Genomic DNA, 16,406 nt, shown 5'->3' on the forward strand with positions numbered 1-16,406 from the left:
AGTTTAAAAACCATATGATCCTTTCAACAGATGCAGAAAGAAACATTTAACAAAGTAAACATCCATTCAAGGTAACAACCCTCAACAAAGTAGGTCTAGAGGGAACATACCTCAGCATAATAAAGGATTTACATGGAAAACCCACAGTCAACATCATACTCAGCAGGAAATACTGAAAGACTTTCCCCTGAAGTCAGGAACAAAAGGAGGATGTCCACTCTCACCACTTTTACCCAACACAGTACTGGAAGTCCTGACCACAGCAATCAGACAACAAAAAGAAGTCCAAGGCCTCCAAATCCAGAAGGAAGAAGTAAAACCTTCATACTCATAGAGGACGTGATACAATATCCGGAAAACCCAAAAGACTCCTGCAAGAAACTGCTAGAAGTAAGAAACAAATTCAGTCAAGTCCCAGGATACAAAATCAATGTACAGAAATCTGTTGCTTTTCTATACACTAATAATGCAGCTGCAGAAAGAGAAGTTGGGAAAACCATCCCATTCACAATAGCACCAAAAAGAATAAAATACCCAGGAATGAACTTAACCAAAGAGGTGAAAGGCCTGTACTCTAAAAACTACAAAATACTGATGAAAGAAACTGAAGAGGACACCAAGAAATGGAAAGATATTCCATGCTCATGGGACTGGAGGAACAAATATTGTTACATGTCTATACTACCCAAAGCAATCTACAGACCTAACGCCATCCCAATCAAAACTGAAAAACAATCTGAGGGGTTTGAAGTGGCGGGGGGGTGGGAGGTTGGGGTACCAGGTGGGGGGTATTATAGAGAGCACGGCTTGCATGGAGCACTGGGTGTGGTGAAAAAATAATGAATAATGTTTTTCTGAAAATAAATAAATTGAAAAAAAAAAAAACCCACCAACAGTGTTTTTCATAGAGCTAGAACAAAGAAAATCACAGTTCTAGAATTCAAGTTCTGTTACAAGGAGATGGTGATCAAAACAGTATGGTCCTGGCACAAAAATAAGAGACATCAATCAGTGGAACACAACAGAGGGTGCAGAAATTAACCCACAGTTATATGGTCAATTAAAGTATGACAAAAGTGGTGAGAGTATACAACGGGGAAAAGACAGTCTGCTCAACAAATGCTGCTGGGAAAACTGGACAGCTACATGCAAAAGAATGGAACTTGACGGCACAGCTTCCTTACACCATACGCAAAAATAGACTCAAAATGGATTAAAGACCCAAATGAGAGACCTGAAACCATAAAAATGCTACAAGAGAGCACAGGCAATAATTTCGGTGACATCAGTGAGAGCAACATTTTCCTAGACATGTCTCCTGAGGCAAGGGAAACAAAAGCAAAAACAAACTGTCAGGACTACATCAAAATAAAAAGCTTCTGCACAACAAAGGAAACAATCAACAAAACTAAAAGGCAACCTACTGTATGGGAGAAAATTTTTGCCAATGATCTATCCAATAAAGGGCTAATAGCCAAGATCTGTAAAGAACTTCTACAAATCAACACCCCCAAAACCAAATTTAAGAATCCAATTTAAAAATGAGCAGAAGACATGAATAGACATTTCTCCAAAGAAGACATCCAGACAGACACATGAAAAGATGCTCAACATCACTGATCGTCAGGGAAATGCCAATCAAAACTACAATGAAATATGACCCCACACTTGCCAGAATGGCTAAAATCAACAACACAGAAACAACAGATGTTGGAGAGGATGTGGAGAAAGGGGATCCTTCTTGCACTGTTGGTGGGAATGCAAGTTGGTGCATCTGCTGTGGAAGACAGTGTGGGGTTTCCTCAAAAAGTTGAAAGTAGAACTACCATATGATCCAACAATCAGAGGACTGGATATTTGCACAAAACATACAAGAACACTAATTCAAAGGGATCCTTAACCCACAGTTATATCGGTGATAAACCTATGCTTACTGCAGAATTACTCAAAATTGCCAAATTATAGAAACAACAAAAGAGCATAGGAAACAAACGAGCAAAGGAAAAAGAGAGAGAGAGAGAGAGAGAGAGAGAGAGAGAGAGAGAGAAACCAAAAAACAGCCTCTTGACTATAGAGAACAGACGGACGGTTACTAGAGAGAAATTCGATGAGGGAATGGTAAAAATAGGTGATGGGGATTAAGAGTACACTTACCAAGATGAGCACGGAGTAATGTATAGAATTGTGGAATCACTATATTGTATGCCTGAAACTAATACGAGAATGTATATTAACTACACTGCAATTAAAATTTTTAAATCTTTCATATATCTGTATCTATCTGTATCTGTATATCTATCTTTAACTATCTATATAGATCTATATAGAGATACATAGATATATAGATATGAAGAATTGTGGAGATATATCTATCTTTATCTATCTATATAGATCTATATAGACATATATATGTCTATATAGACAGATATAGATCTATCTATATAGATATAGACATAGATATATAGACATATATAGATCTACCTATATAGAGCTATATAGATAGATAAAGATAGATATATCTACGATTCCTCATTGTATTTTTCTAATCTTTCATACCTTTGTGATTTTTATCAGTATGTTCTCTCAGTTGCTGAGAAAAGTGTTAGAAAAACCTCCCACTATGATTATGAATTCACATATATGTCCTAGCAGCTCTGTCAAGGTTTGCATGACATTTTTGAAGACCGTGTTTTTGAGTGCAAACAGGCTCATAACTTTTATTTCCCTGGTGAGTTGGACCTGTTATGATTATGAAGTATCCACCTTTATCTATTTTAATGCTTCTTTGCCTAAAAGGCCAACGTTTCTGATGTGAATAGAGGTATATCAGCTTGTCTTTATTAATATTTTAAGGTGTATGGTTTTCTAATTTGTAATGTTGAAATTTTCCGTGTAGTTACAGCTGAAGTACGTCTTTGTAGGCAGCATATGGTTGATTTCTGTCTTCTTCTCCTCCTTACCCCTCCCTCAACGTCCTTTTCTTCCTCTTCATCCTTCTGGCTCCAGATTGTTAGCCTTTGTCTTTTAATTGGAGTATTTACCTTTAAAGTGATTATTGACATGTTCAGATTCATATCTACCATCTTACTATTTTCTATTTCTCCTGCTTGTTTGTGCTCATTTATCTCTTAGTCTTTTGCCTTCTTTTGGATTAATTTTAAAAATTTGTCTGTTTTCTACCTCTATCACCTTGATAGATATTCACTTTTTCGTTGTTCTTCTAGTGGTTATCTGGAGACTACTACGTGCATTTTTTTAACTTGTCCAAGTCTAATATACATTGATCCTTTCATGTCATCACAGAAAATGTAACTACTTAGAACACTTAGTGCACATTCACCCTCTCCTTACTTTAATATATCGTGGCTGCCAATTTAATCACTTGTAGATAGACACACACAAACACATGTGGTTTTAACCTCAAAAGACATTATTGTTTTGAGTATCATTTTGTAAAACCAGTGTCATTTAAATACACCTACAGATTGATCCTATATGTTGCTCTACTTCCCTATCTTTAGGTTTGATCGAATTTGGTTCTTTTTCTGCTTAGAGAATACACTTAAGTATTTCCTTTGGAGTGGATGTACTGATGAAGCATTCCTTTTGTAATGAAGATTAATGTTTTTTTATTAATTTATTTATTTTCAGCATAAGAGTATTCATTCTTTTTTCACCACACCCAGTGCTCCATGCAATCCGTGCCCTCTATACTACCCACCACCTGGTACCCCAACCTCCCACCCACCCCCGCCACTTCAAACCCCTCAGATTGTTTTTCAGAGTCCATAGTCTCTCATGATTCACCTCCACTTCCAATTTATCCCAAATCCCTTCTCCTCTCTAACACCCCTTGTCCTCCGTGATATTTGTTATGCTCCACAAATAAGTGAGACCATATGATAATTGACTCTTTCTTATGCTGAATGAAATAAGTCAAGCAGAGAGAGCCAATTATCAAGATTAATGGATTTTAATGTTTAGCTCAGTTTTGTGCTTAGAAGAGAATTGTTTGGAAGGTAGAGTGCTCCTGCACACTCCTTCTACCCACCGCCTGCAGTCTGCTCTTGGTTTCCCTATCATTTACATCTTCTATTACTGTGATCCATCCATTACAAGTGATGAACAGATCAATATTGATTAGTGATTATTAAAACCCGTACTTTACATCCCGGTTCCCTTTTTGTGTTGTACTTTTGACAAATGCATAATGACGGGTCTATCATTACTGTAACAGAGAATACTTTCATTGTCCTAAGACTCCATTTTGCTCCATTTATCCTTCCTTCCTTCACTGCCCCTAAATCCTGGCAAACATTGATCTTTTTAGGGTTTTCATAGTCTTGCCTTCTCCAGAATATCATATGTGGTAGTTGGCATCATACAGTAGGTAGCCATTTCTGATTGTTTTCTTCTGTGTTGCAATGTGCTTTTAAGGTCCTGAATGTCTCTTTGCAACTCGGTAGCTCTTTCGTTCTTGTCGCTGAGTATGGACATTATATGGGTGTACCACAGTTAATCCACTTAGCTATTGCAGGCCATCTTCTGTTTCAGCTTTGCTGAGCTATGGTTGACAAGTAATGATTGCATATATTTAGGTGATATAATGTAATGACTTGATAAGCACAGCAAAATGACTACCACGATCAAACGAATTAATACAGTTACTTTTTTAGGTGGTGAGAAAACTTGGTATGTAATCTGTCAGGAAATTTCAAGTATATAATACACTGTTATCTGCTATAGTCACCATGCTGTAATGATTACATCCAAGTTTTAGCAATTGTGAATAAAGCTGCTATCAATTTTTGTGTGCAGGATTTAGAGTGGACAAATGTGTTCGACTCACTTTGGTAACTACCAAGAAGCATGATGGCTGGATCATATAATAGGAATATGAAACTTTCATGGTTTTGTCTGAAAATGTCCTTATTTCCCCTTCATCTTGAATGTTATTTTTTCCTGGTTACAGAGCCCTTAGTTGGCACTTATTCTTTCAGCACTTTGAATATATCATCTTACAAACTTCTGGACTCTGAACTTCCTTGTTTATATTGAAAGTCCATTGTCACCCCCCATTGTCCTGTTCTGAAGCCCATAACTTTATTTACCCTGGTTGCTTTCATGATGTTCTCCCCCACACACACACCTTTTGTTTGTTTGTTTGACAATGTAAGTTTAAAAGATGTTTACTTTAGAATCCTCTTGCTTGGGATTCTCAGTCTTCCTTGAGTCTTGAACAAGCTGTTAATCATCAGCATTGGACACACCATGCCCTTATCTGTTCAAATATTGCCTAGGCAGTTTTCTCTGTCATCTCATCACTTAACTCCAATTAAAATATGTTACACCTGTGTTAGCCTCTGTATCCGCTCATTCTCCTCCTATCCATTCTGCATTTTCCATCATCTTTTCTTTTTATATTTTATTCTGGATATTTTTATCTGATCCATCATCTAATGCACTAATCTTTCCTCATCATGTGTTACCTGTTGAAAATGTATCCAACACAGTTCTTGCTTTCAGATATTTTATTTCATTTATTTTATTATTTTTATTGTGTCATGTTAGTCACCATAGGATACAACATTAGTTTTTGATGCAGTGTTCCAAGATTCATTGTTTATGCACAACACTCAGTGCTCCATGCAACACGTGCCCTCCTTGATACCCACCACCAGGGTCACCCATCCCCCCACCCCCTTCCCTCTAAAACCCTCGGTTTGTTTCTCAGAGTCCACAGTCTCTTATGGTTCATCTCCCACTCCGATTTCCCCCAATTCACTTTTCCTTTCCTTCTCCTAATGTCTTGCATGTTTTGTATGTATAACATATGTTCTGTTTATTTTTTGTTCTGTTGAGACACACATTACATACAATAAACTGTGCCTATGTAAAGTGTACAGTTTAATGATTTTTGACAAACTGAAATGTGTATAACTACTTCCACTATCAAGATAGAGAACATTTGCAGTGCCCCGCAAAGTGCTCTCCTGTGCCTTCCAAGTCATTCTCTTCGCTCCATCTCCAGCCTTGGGCAACCATCAAGCTCCCTTGACTCCTTTGAGTGTTAACTTCTCAAAAATCATATGCCAAATGAATCAGACAGCTTGCAATATTGAGTTTCCAGTCTTCCATGTAATACTTATTTTTTAAAAAAGATTTTATTTATTTGACAGAGAGAAATCACAAGTAGGCAGAGAGAGAGAGGGGAGAAAGCAGGTTCCCTGCAGAGCAGAGAGCCCGACGCGGGGCTCGATCCCAGAACCCTGGGATCATGACCTGAGCCGAAGGCAGAGGCTTTAACCCACTGAGCCACCCAGGCGCCCCCCATGTAATACTTTTGATATGCCCAAGCATTGTTCCTTTTTGATACTTTGTATGGATATTCCACTTTTCACTATCCATTCACCAACTGATGGACATTTGGGATGTTCTTGGTTTGGGGACATTATGAATAAAGCTGCTACCAACGTTCACATATGGGTTTGGTGTGGCCATATGTTTTTCTTTTTCTGAATTAAATACCTAAGTGTGAAATGACTGGACTACATGTACTTGCATGCCTAACTTAGTAAGAAACTGCCAAACTTTTTGAAAAATGCCTAGCATTTACACCAACATGGATGAAAACCATAATGGCTTCATCATTGTCAGGCATGTGGATGTGGCCCTTCTAGTAGTCGTGGTATGCTATATCCTTTCGGATTTAAGTTTTATTTTCTTGTTGACTAATAAATTTAAACAAATGTACATGTGTTTAATTACCTTACATGTATTGTCTTTAGGAAAATGTCTGTGCAGGTATTTTGCCTATATTTAAAACAAGTTACATGTTCCCTTTACTGCCTTGAAAGAGATTTTTATATATACAGATATACAAGAAAATTCTGTGTTATCTAAGTGTTCTCCCTCTCTGGGACCAGATTTTCTTTTCTTTTCTTTCACGCTTTTTAAGCTAATGAGCTAATTAATTAATTAATTAATTTTTATTGTGTAGTGTTAGTCACCATACAGTACATCATGAGTTTTTGTTTTTGAAAGATTATTTATTTATTTGACAGATAGATATCACAAGAAGACAGAGAGGCAGGCAGAGAGAGAAGGAGAATCAGGCTCCCCACTGAGCAGAGAGCTCGATGTGGGGCTCGATCCCAGGACCCTGAGATCATGACTTGAGCCAAAGGTAGAGGCTTTAACCCACTGAGCCACCCAGACGCCCCCATCATGAGTTTTTGATGTAGTGTTCCATGACTCATTGTTTGCTTATAACATCCAGTGCTCCATGCAATCCGTGCCCTCCTTAATACTGGGCTCATCACTGGGCTCACCCATCCCCCCACGCCCTTCCCTTCTAAAACCCTCCGTTTGTTTCCTGGAGCCCACAGTCTCTCATGGTTCATCTCCATTCTGATTTCTACCCCTTCATTTCCCCCTTCTCCTAATGTCCTCCATGCTGTTCCTGATGCTCCACAAATAAGTGAATCCATACGATAATTAACTTTCTCTGTTTGATTTATTTCACTTATTTCACTAAGCATTATCTCTTCCAGTCCCTTCCAAGCTGATGCAAAAATTGGGTATTCACCCTTTCTGATGGTTGAATAATATTCCGTTGTATATATGGACCACAACTTCTTTATCCATTTGTCTGTTGAAGGGCATCTCGGCTCTTTCCACAATTTGGCTATTGTGGACATTGCTGCTATGAACATTGGGGTGCATATGGCCCTTCTTTTCACTACATCTGTATCGTTGGGGTAAATACCCTACTGGGTACTGCTGGATCATAGGGTAGCTCTATTTTTAATTTTTTGAGGCACCTCCACACTGTTTTCCAAAGTGACTGCACCAATTTGCATTCCCACCAACAGTGTAAGAGGGTTCCCTTTTCTCCACAACTTCCCCAACGTTTGTTGTTTCTTGCCTTGTCAAGTTTTGCCATTCTAACTGCTGTAATGTGTTTGTTTTCTCATTATTTTAGTCACACCATGATTTATTCATTGAACATTGCAGATTTTAAATGATTTTTTTGAAAAAAAATCCTTAGTTTTGCTTCATAGATAAAACCTTGGTATTAGAGAGGGCACGGATTGCATGGAGTACTGGGTGTGGTGCAAAAACAATGAATACTGTTACACTGAAAAGAAATAAAAAATGAAAAAAAAAGAAAAGAAAAATACCCTAAGAGTAAAAAAAAAATGTACTAATATGGGCCTATAATCTATGCATTTACATTGATTTACTATGTATTCATTTAATTTCTAAATTCTGCTTTGATGATAAGTGAAGTTATGTAAGGAAATACAATATTATATCCTAATGAAGTTATTATTATTAAAAGAAATATATTATTCTCACAAAGTCATAGATTTTTAGAAAGTATTTTGGCCTCAGATATTTGCCTTAATGTGGTTTTGATTTGAATTTCTCTGATGGCTAGAGATCATGACCACTTTTTCATGTGTCTGCTAGCCATTTGTATGTCTTCTTTGGAAAAGTGTCTACTCGTGTCTTCTGCCCATTTTTTTGACTTGATTATCTGTTTTTTGGGTGTGGAGTTTGAGAAGTGCTTTATAGATCTTGGATATCAGCCCTTTGTCTGTAGTGTCATTTGCAAATATCTTCTCCCATTCTGTGGGTTGCCTCTTTGTTTTGGTGACTGTTTCTTTCACTGTGCAGAAGCTTTTTATCTTGATGAGGTCCCAAAAGTTCATTTTTGCTTTTGTTTCCCTTGCCTTTGGAGACGTGTCTTGAAAGAAGTTGCTGTGGCCAATACCAAAGAGGTTACTGCCTATGTTTTCCTCTAGGATTTTGATGGCTTCCTCTCTCACGTTGAGGTCTTTCATCCATTTAGAGTTGATCTTTGTGTATGGTGTAAGAGAATGGTCGAGTTTCATTCTTCTGTGTATAGCTATCTAATTTTCCCGGCACCAGATATCAGTTGCTTTCTTAAACATTAAGGGTGAAACTGTAGAAAGAAAAATTAGAGAATTGGTTCCATTTACAATAGCACCAAAACCCATAAGGTACTCTGGAACAAATCTAACCAAAGAGGTAAAGGATCTGTACTCTAGGGACTACAAAACACTCATGAAAGAAATTGAAAAAGACACAAGAAGCTGAGAAAACATTCCATGCTCACGGATCAGAAGAATAAACATTGTTAAAATGACTATGCTGCTCAGAGCAATCTACACTTTCAATGCCACCCCAATCAAAATACCAACGCATTTTTCAAAATTCCGGAACAAGCATTCTTAAAATTTGTATGGAACCAGAAAAGACCCCGAATTGCCAAGGAAATGTTGAAAAAGAAAAGCAGAGCTGGGGGCATTACGTTGCCTAATTTCAAGCTATAGTACAAAGCTGTGATCACCAAGTCAGCATGGTACTGGCACAAGAACAGACACATAGACCAAATGGAACAGAATAGAGAGCCCAGAAATGGACTCTCAACCTTATGGATTTAAAAAAAAATTAAATTCAATTAGCCAAAGTATTGTACATCATTGGTTTTTGGTAAAATGTTTAATGATTCATCCATTAAGTATAACACCCATTGCTCCTCCCATCACCCAGTTACCCCATTCCCCCCATCTCCCTTTCTGCAACCCTCAGTTTGGAGGGTTTGTCTCCCTCTCTGATTTCTTTCCATTCAATTTCCCCCACCACCCCTATTGTCCTCTGCACTATTCCTTATGTTCCACATATGAGTGGAACCATATGGTAATTGTCTTTCTCTTTTTGACTTATTTCGCTTAGCGTACTCTCCTCCAGTTCCATCCATGTATTCATCCTTTCTGATGGCTGAGTAATATTCTATTGTATTTATGAACCACATCTTCTTTACCCATTCATCCGTTGAAGGACATCTTGGCTCCTTCCACCGTTTGGCTTTTATGGACATTGCTGCTATGAACATTGGGTTGCATGTGATCCCTCTTTTCACTATGTCTGTATCTTTGGGGTAAATACCCAGTAGTGCAACCCTATGATTGAGCAATTGTACTAGCAGATTTTATTTTCTTAACAAGATCTTCTGAAGTGCAAGTTTTAGTTTGCCTTCTGAATTTTTTTTTACAAAGTCAGTTTACCATTGTTTTCTTTTTTTGTTCATGCTTTTTGTGCTGTATGAAGTCTTACCTAACTCAAGTTAACAGAGTTTTTTCTTTTGTTATCATAACAAGTTTTATATGCTTATTATCCATTTTGGTTTATATTTGCATGTGATTTGAGCTAATGTGAAATTCCATTGTTTTCCACATACATATTCAACTTTTCTTCAATATTTGTTGAAAGCAAGTTTTCCCTCTTTGAATCACATGAACTCCATGGTTGAAAATCAATTGCCCATACATGTGTACATTTATTTCTGGACTTTCTGTTTGTTTTCCATTTACTTATATGCCTATATTTATTCTAGTACCACACTATCTTGATGACTGTAGCTTTATAGTAACTTATGAAGTGAGGCAGTATGAGAAATCCAAATATGTGCTCCTCTATGTCGATTATTTTGGCTCTTTGAATCCTTTGTATGCCAGCAAAAGTTATATAATCACCATGCTGCTTTTTAGTCATTTGAGTTGGTATGAATCAATAGGTCCATGTGGGGAGAATACACATCTTGGCAATACTGAGTCTTAAAATCTTATACACATCATCTATCTCTTCCTTTGTTGAGATTGTTTCAGATTTCTCTCAGCAATGCTTATTGTGTTACGTTCTGCAGCTTCACACGTATTTTGTTAGAGTCACCCTAAAGAGTTCATGTTTTGCATGTATTGTAAATGATACTTTTAATTCCAATGGTTTGTTTTTAGAATAGATAACTATAATCAGTTTTTGGTTATTGACCTCATGTCCTGCAACCTTGTTTATTTCACTAGCAGTAGATATAAACACTTTTAAAAAGAGTTTTCTTTTAGAACTTCCTATGTATATGGTCATATCATTCATGAATAAAGACAATTTTTCTTCTTTCTTTCCAACTTGTATGCCTTTTTAATTTTTTTTTTCAAATCCTGCCTTAATGCACTATGTCAGAGTGCCAATTGGTGCTGATTAGGAGGAGTGAGAGATCATAGAGGGGAAGCTTTGTGTTTTTTAACAATGAAGTATGTTTTAGGGACACCTGGGTGGCTCAGGTGGTTAAGCATCTGCTTTTGGCTCAGGTCACGAACTCCAGGTCCTGGGATCGGACTCCTGGTTCAGGCTCAGCAGGGAGTCTGCCTCTCCCTCTGTCTCTCTCCTCTGCTCCCTACCCCTCATGAATAAATAAAATATTTAAATCAAACAAACAAGCAAACAAACAAAAAACCCAGACGTATGTTTTAGATGACCTTTATAAGCTTGAGGAAGTTTTTCCCATTCCTGGTTTCCAGATAATTTTTAATCTGAATAGGTGTTAAACTTTGTTAAATGTCTTTTCTGAATTATGTGACTGTCACATTGCAGCTATCATAAATGACCGTACACTTCATGGCTTAAAACAACACAAGCGTGTTATCCTACAGCTCTGGAGGTTGGAAGTCTAAAATGGGTCTTACAAGGCCAGTGGCCAATATCTATATGTCTACAGAGTTATGTTCATCTGAGACCCCTAGGGGAAAAATTGTTCCTTGCCTTCCCTATGTTCTAAAGGCCACCTCTCTCCATTCCTTGGCTCCTGCTCCTTTCTCCATATTCAAGGCCAGCAGCATAGCATCTTTCAATCACTCACCTCTCTGACCTCTACTCCTGTTTTCATATCTCCTTCTCTTCACTATCATGTGCTGCTCCCCTCTTAAAAGGACTTTTGTAATTACATTGGTGCGCCTGGATCATCCAGGATAATCTCCACACCTCACCATCTTCAACTTAGTCACATCTGCAACGTACCCTCTGCTATGGAAAGCAACATATTCAGACTTCACAGGGTTTAAGACATGAATATATCTGGATGCCATTATTCTGCCTATTACTTGCATCTGTTTAGATGAATTTATGGTTCTCTTAATAAATTACAAGTCCATTAATATCATTTTGTTTTTGAATATATTTTCTTGTAATGCCTTTGTCTGGTTTTGCCACAAGGACACTTCTAGCTTCACAGAATGAATCAAGAAGTATTCCTTCTTCATTTTTCTGACAGAATTGTGTAAATTTGGTGCTATTTCTTCCTGAACTACTTGTAGAACACTCTGGCAGGGCCAACCGTGCCTGGAGTCTTTTCTGTGAGAAGGATTTTAGCCACAGATTCAATTTCCTTAAGCGATATAAGGATATTCAAGCATTCTGTATTTTCTTGCAGTCTATCAAAGTTCATAGACTGGCATCTTTGAGAGAATTTGTCCATTTTATCTGCATTGTCAATTTTTGGTAATGAAGTTGTTCTTTATGATTGCTTTAGCAGTTCTGCACTCTAAAGTCATGTCTCCTCTATTATTCTTGACACTAGTCATTAGCATCTTAACTGCTTTTTCTTGATTAGTCTACATAGTGTTGTATCAATTGTATTAATCTTTTCAATAAACCAGCTCTTGGTTTCATTCCATATTTCTCTGTGGTTTGCTTTCTATTTCATTGATATCCTTAAATTTTTTTTTATTTAAATTCAATACTTTGATTTAAATTCAATAAATTTAAGTTGATTTAAATTGAAATTTAATTTGTTTAAATTAAAATAAGTTTAAATTAAATTTAAATTCAATAAATATAAATTGATTTAAATTCAATTTAAAAATTCAAAAACTTTTTTATTTAAATTCAATTTAGTTAACCTATAGTATATTATTAGGTTCAAGGGTAGAATTCAGTGATTCATCAGTTGCATAAAACACCCAGTGCTCGTTACATCATATGCACTCCCCAATGTCTGCCACCCAGACTCCCATCCCTCCCTCCCCCTTCCCATCCAGCAACCCTCCAATACATCCAACCCTCCAATACATCCAAACAACTAGTTGGTTTCCCGAGATTAAGAGTCGCTTACGGTTTGCCTCCCTCTCTGTTTTTGCTCTTTTAATTTTCCCTTCCCTTCCCCTGTGTTCACCCCTTTATTTCTTAAATTTCACATATGAACATCAGCTCTGATAGCCTTTTGCTTCCTTCTTTCTACTTCCTCTCAGTTTATTTTTTTACATCTCTTCGTAGCATCTTAGTTTTGTATTTTATCGACGTCAAACCTTTCTTCTTTCTTAACATAAATGCAGAAAGTTACAATTTTCTCTCTCAGTAGTGCATTAGATGAATCACACAAAAGTCGACATGATGTGATTATGTTTCTCTTGAGTTCAAGTGACTTTCCAATTTCCCTAAGTGCCCTATCTTCATCTGTGTGTTATTTTGAAGTCTGTTGGTTAATTTCAAAGTTCTGTGGACTATCTAGAAATCTTCTTGTTATAGATTTCTTGTTTAATTCCACTGTGCCCAGAGGGCATCCTTTACATGGATTTCAGTCCTTCTTCTATTTTTTTTAACATCTTAATTTAATTTTGTTTTTTTTTCAGTGCTCCAAGATTCTTTGTTTATGCACCACACCCAGTGTTCCATGCAATAAGTGCCCTCCTTGATATCCACCACCAGGCTCACCCATTCCCTCACCGTCCCTCCCTTCCAAAACCCTCAGTTTGTTTCTCAGAGTCCACAGTCCCTCTCAGTCCTTCTTCTTTGATGGAGTATTATTTTATAACCCATGATAGGCTCCTGCCTCGTGCATGTACCATGTGCTTTTAAAGAAAGTGTGTATTCTACTGCTATTGGGTGGAATGAAATATAATTAAGTCGAGTCAGCTCATAGTGTTGTTCAAGTCTTCTTTGTAATTATTGACCTTCTCTCTATTTGCTATATCAAAATCTGAGAGAATTTTTGAAACTTCTAAGTATTAATAGATTTGTCTATATGTCTTTTAAGTTCTATCAGCCCTCACTTTATGAAATTTAAAGTTCTATTTTCCAGGGCGCCTGGTGATTGTTAGGCTTTCCTGATTAATTGATGGTGTTATCATTATTAAATATCCCTGTGTATCATTAGTAATACTCCTGGTCCTAAAATTTAACTTAGCCATTATCAGAACCTTTTTTTTCCCCTTACAATTTATGTTCCCATGGCATCTCTTTTTCGACACTTTTACCTTTGGCCTATCTCTGTTCACACATTAAAGTGAGTCTCACTCTTCCCTTTTGCAGCTATCACGGAAGTGTCAGCAGCCAACAGGAAGTTTAATCCCTTTGTGACTTCTGACCTGAGCAAGAAGCAGAAACGGCATTTCAGTGCACCTTCTCACACTCGCAGGAAGATTATGTCTTCCTGTCTTTCTAAGGAGCTGACACAGAAGTACAATCCTCCATCCGTGCCCACCTGAAGGGATGGTGAGGTACAGGTTGTGCCAGGACACGACAAAGACCAGAAAATTGGCAAAGTTGTCTACATTTAGAAGAAATAGATCATCTACATTGAATGAGTACAGCGTGAGAAGGTGAGTGGCATGAATCTCCATGTGGGCATTCACCCTAGCAAGGTGGCTACCACTAGACTAAAGCTAGACAAAACCCACAAAATGATCTTTGAAGGTCAAGCCAGATCTCATCAGGTAGGAAAGGAAAACTGGAAATGTAAGGAAGAAACATTGACAAGACAGAGGAATAAAGTAATCTCATATAAGACGTCAAATGAAAACTGTTAAAATGAAAAAAAAAAAAAAGTGAGTTTCTATTCAATGGCATATTGTGTGTCTTGCAGCTCTCCTGCCTAACAATCTCCCTTTTATTAGGAAAGTTTAGAATATATACAACTAGCTTAAGTGTAAGGATGGTTGGCTTTAACATCATCATCTTTTTTTTTTAATTAAATTTAATTTTTTTCAGTGTTCCAAAATTCATTGTTTATGCACCACACTCAGTGCTCCATGCAATACGTGCCCTCCATAATACCACCACCAGGTTCACCTAATCCCCCACCGTCCTCCCCTCTAAAACCCTCAGTTTGTTTCTCAGAGTCCACAGCGTCTCATGCTTTGTCTCCCCTTCTAGTTTCCCCCGACTCCCATCATCTTATTTTGAGTAGCTTTATTTCTCTCTTTCTTTCCTTCTTCCGGGCTTCCTTTATCCTTCCTTCCCTCCTTCCTTCCTTCTTTTATTTCCTTCTTTCCTTTGTCTTTTCATTCTTTCTTTAACCCAATTCCCTCACCGCCTTATGTATAACTAAAGTATTTATCTTTCTCTTTTCCTTTTTTTGATGTATTTTCCAGTATTCCACTTTTAATCTACATCTTGCTTTAATACTTATTCCTTTTGTTTTATATGTAAGTGGTTCCTGTAAGGATTATGTGATACATAGTTAAAATCAGGCATTTCATCTTCAATGATAAAATTTTTCTTCACGTATGAAGTAAAAACTTGCCTTGCATGCTTTTATTTCTACACTCCCATCTGATTGCTTTTATTTCCATAAGCTTTATTTATATGTATATTGCACCCCTCCAAAAGCGTTGTTATTGGTTTTATAAACATTCACCTAACTTTTTTTAAAGATTTCTTTATTACACACACACACACGCACGCACACACAGAGCACGTGTGATTAAGGGGAGAGGTGAAAGGAGAGGGAGAGAGAGAATCTCAAGCAGACAGCCTGCTGAGCATGACACCTGACACAGGGCTCAATCTCAAGAGCATGAAATCATGACCTGAGTCAAAATCCAGAATAGGACACTTAGCTGACTGAGCCATCCAGGTGTTCCAACATTCACTTAATGTTTATGTATTTAATTTTCTTAAGCAAAAAAATTTCATTATGTTCAATTAGCCAACATATGGTACATCATAAGTTTCTGTTGTAGTGTTCAACAATTCATCAATTGGGTATAACACCCAGTGCTCATCCTAAAACATGTGCTCCTTAATGCCCATCACCCGGTGACCCCATCCCCCCACCCTCCTCCCTTCTGTAACCCTCAGTAGGTTTCCCAGAGTCCAGAATCTCTCATGGTTTGTCTCCCTTTCTGATTTCTTCCCATTCTGTTTTCCCTCCCTTCCCCTGTGGTCCTCTGCTCTAGTCCTTATGTTCCACATATGTGTGAAACCATATGATAATTGTCTTTCTCTGCTTGACTTATTTCACCTAGCATAATCCCCTCCAGTTCCATCCATGCCGATGCAAATGGTGGGTATTCATCCTTTCTGATGGCTGAGTAATTTTACATTGCATATCTACACCACATCTTCTTTATCCATTTGTCTCTAGAAGGCATCTCACTTCCTTCCACAGTTTGGCTATTGTGGACATTGTTGCTATGAACATTGGGGTGCATGTGCCCCTTCTTTTCACTACATCTGTATCTTTCAGGTAAATACCCAGTAGTGCAATCACTGGGTCGTGGGGTAGCTCTATCTTTAACGTCTTGAGGAACTTCCATACTCTT

At 37.5% G+C, this 16,406-nt stretch overlaps 1 pseudogene; it reads left to right on the forward strand.

Annotated features, from left to right (window-relative positions):
- Positions 1-6,622: 6,622 nt before the first annotated feature.
- On the forward strand, positions 6,623-14,669 carry LOC122896635 (annotated as a pseudogene).
- Positions 14,670-16,406: the final 1,737 nt, after the last annotated feature.

The sequence above is a fragment of the Neovison vison genome, chromosome X (genome assembly GCF_020171115.1).
Source record: "Neovison vison isolate M4711 chromosome X, ASM_NN_V1, whole genome shotgun sequence".
NCBI classification, from domain to species: Eukaryota; Metazoa; Chordata; class Mammalia; order Carnivora; family Mustelidae; genus Neogale; species Neogale vison.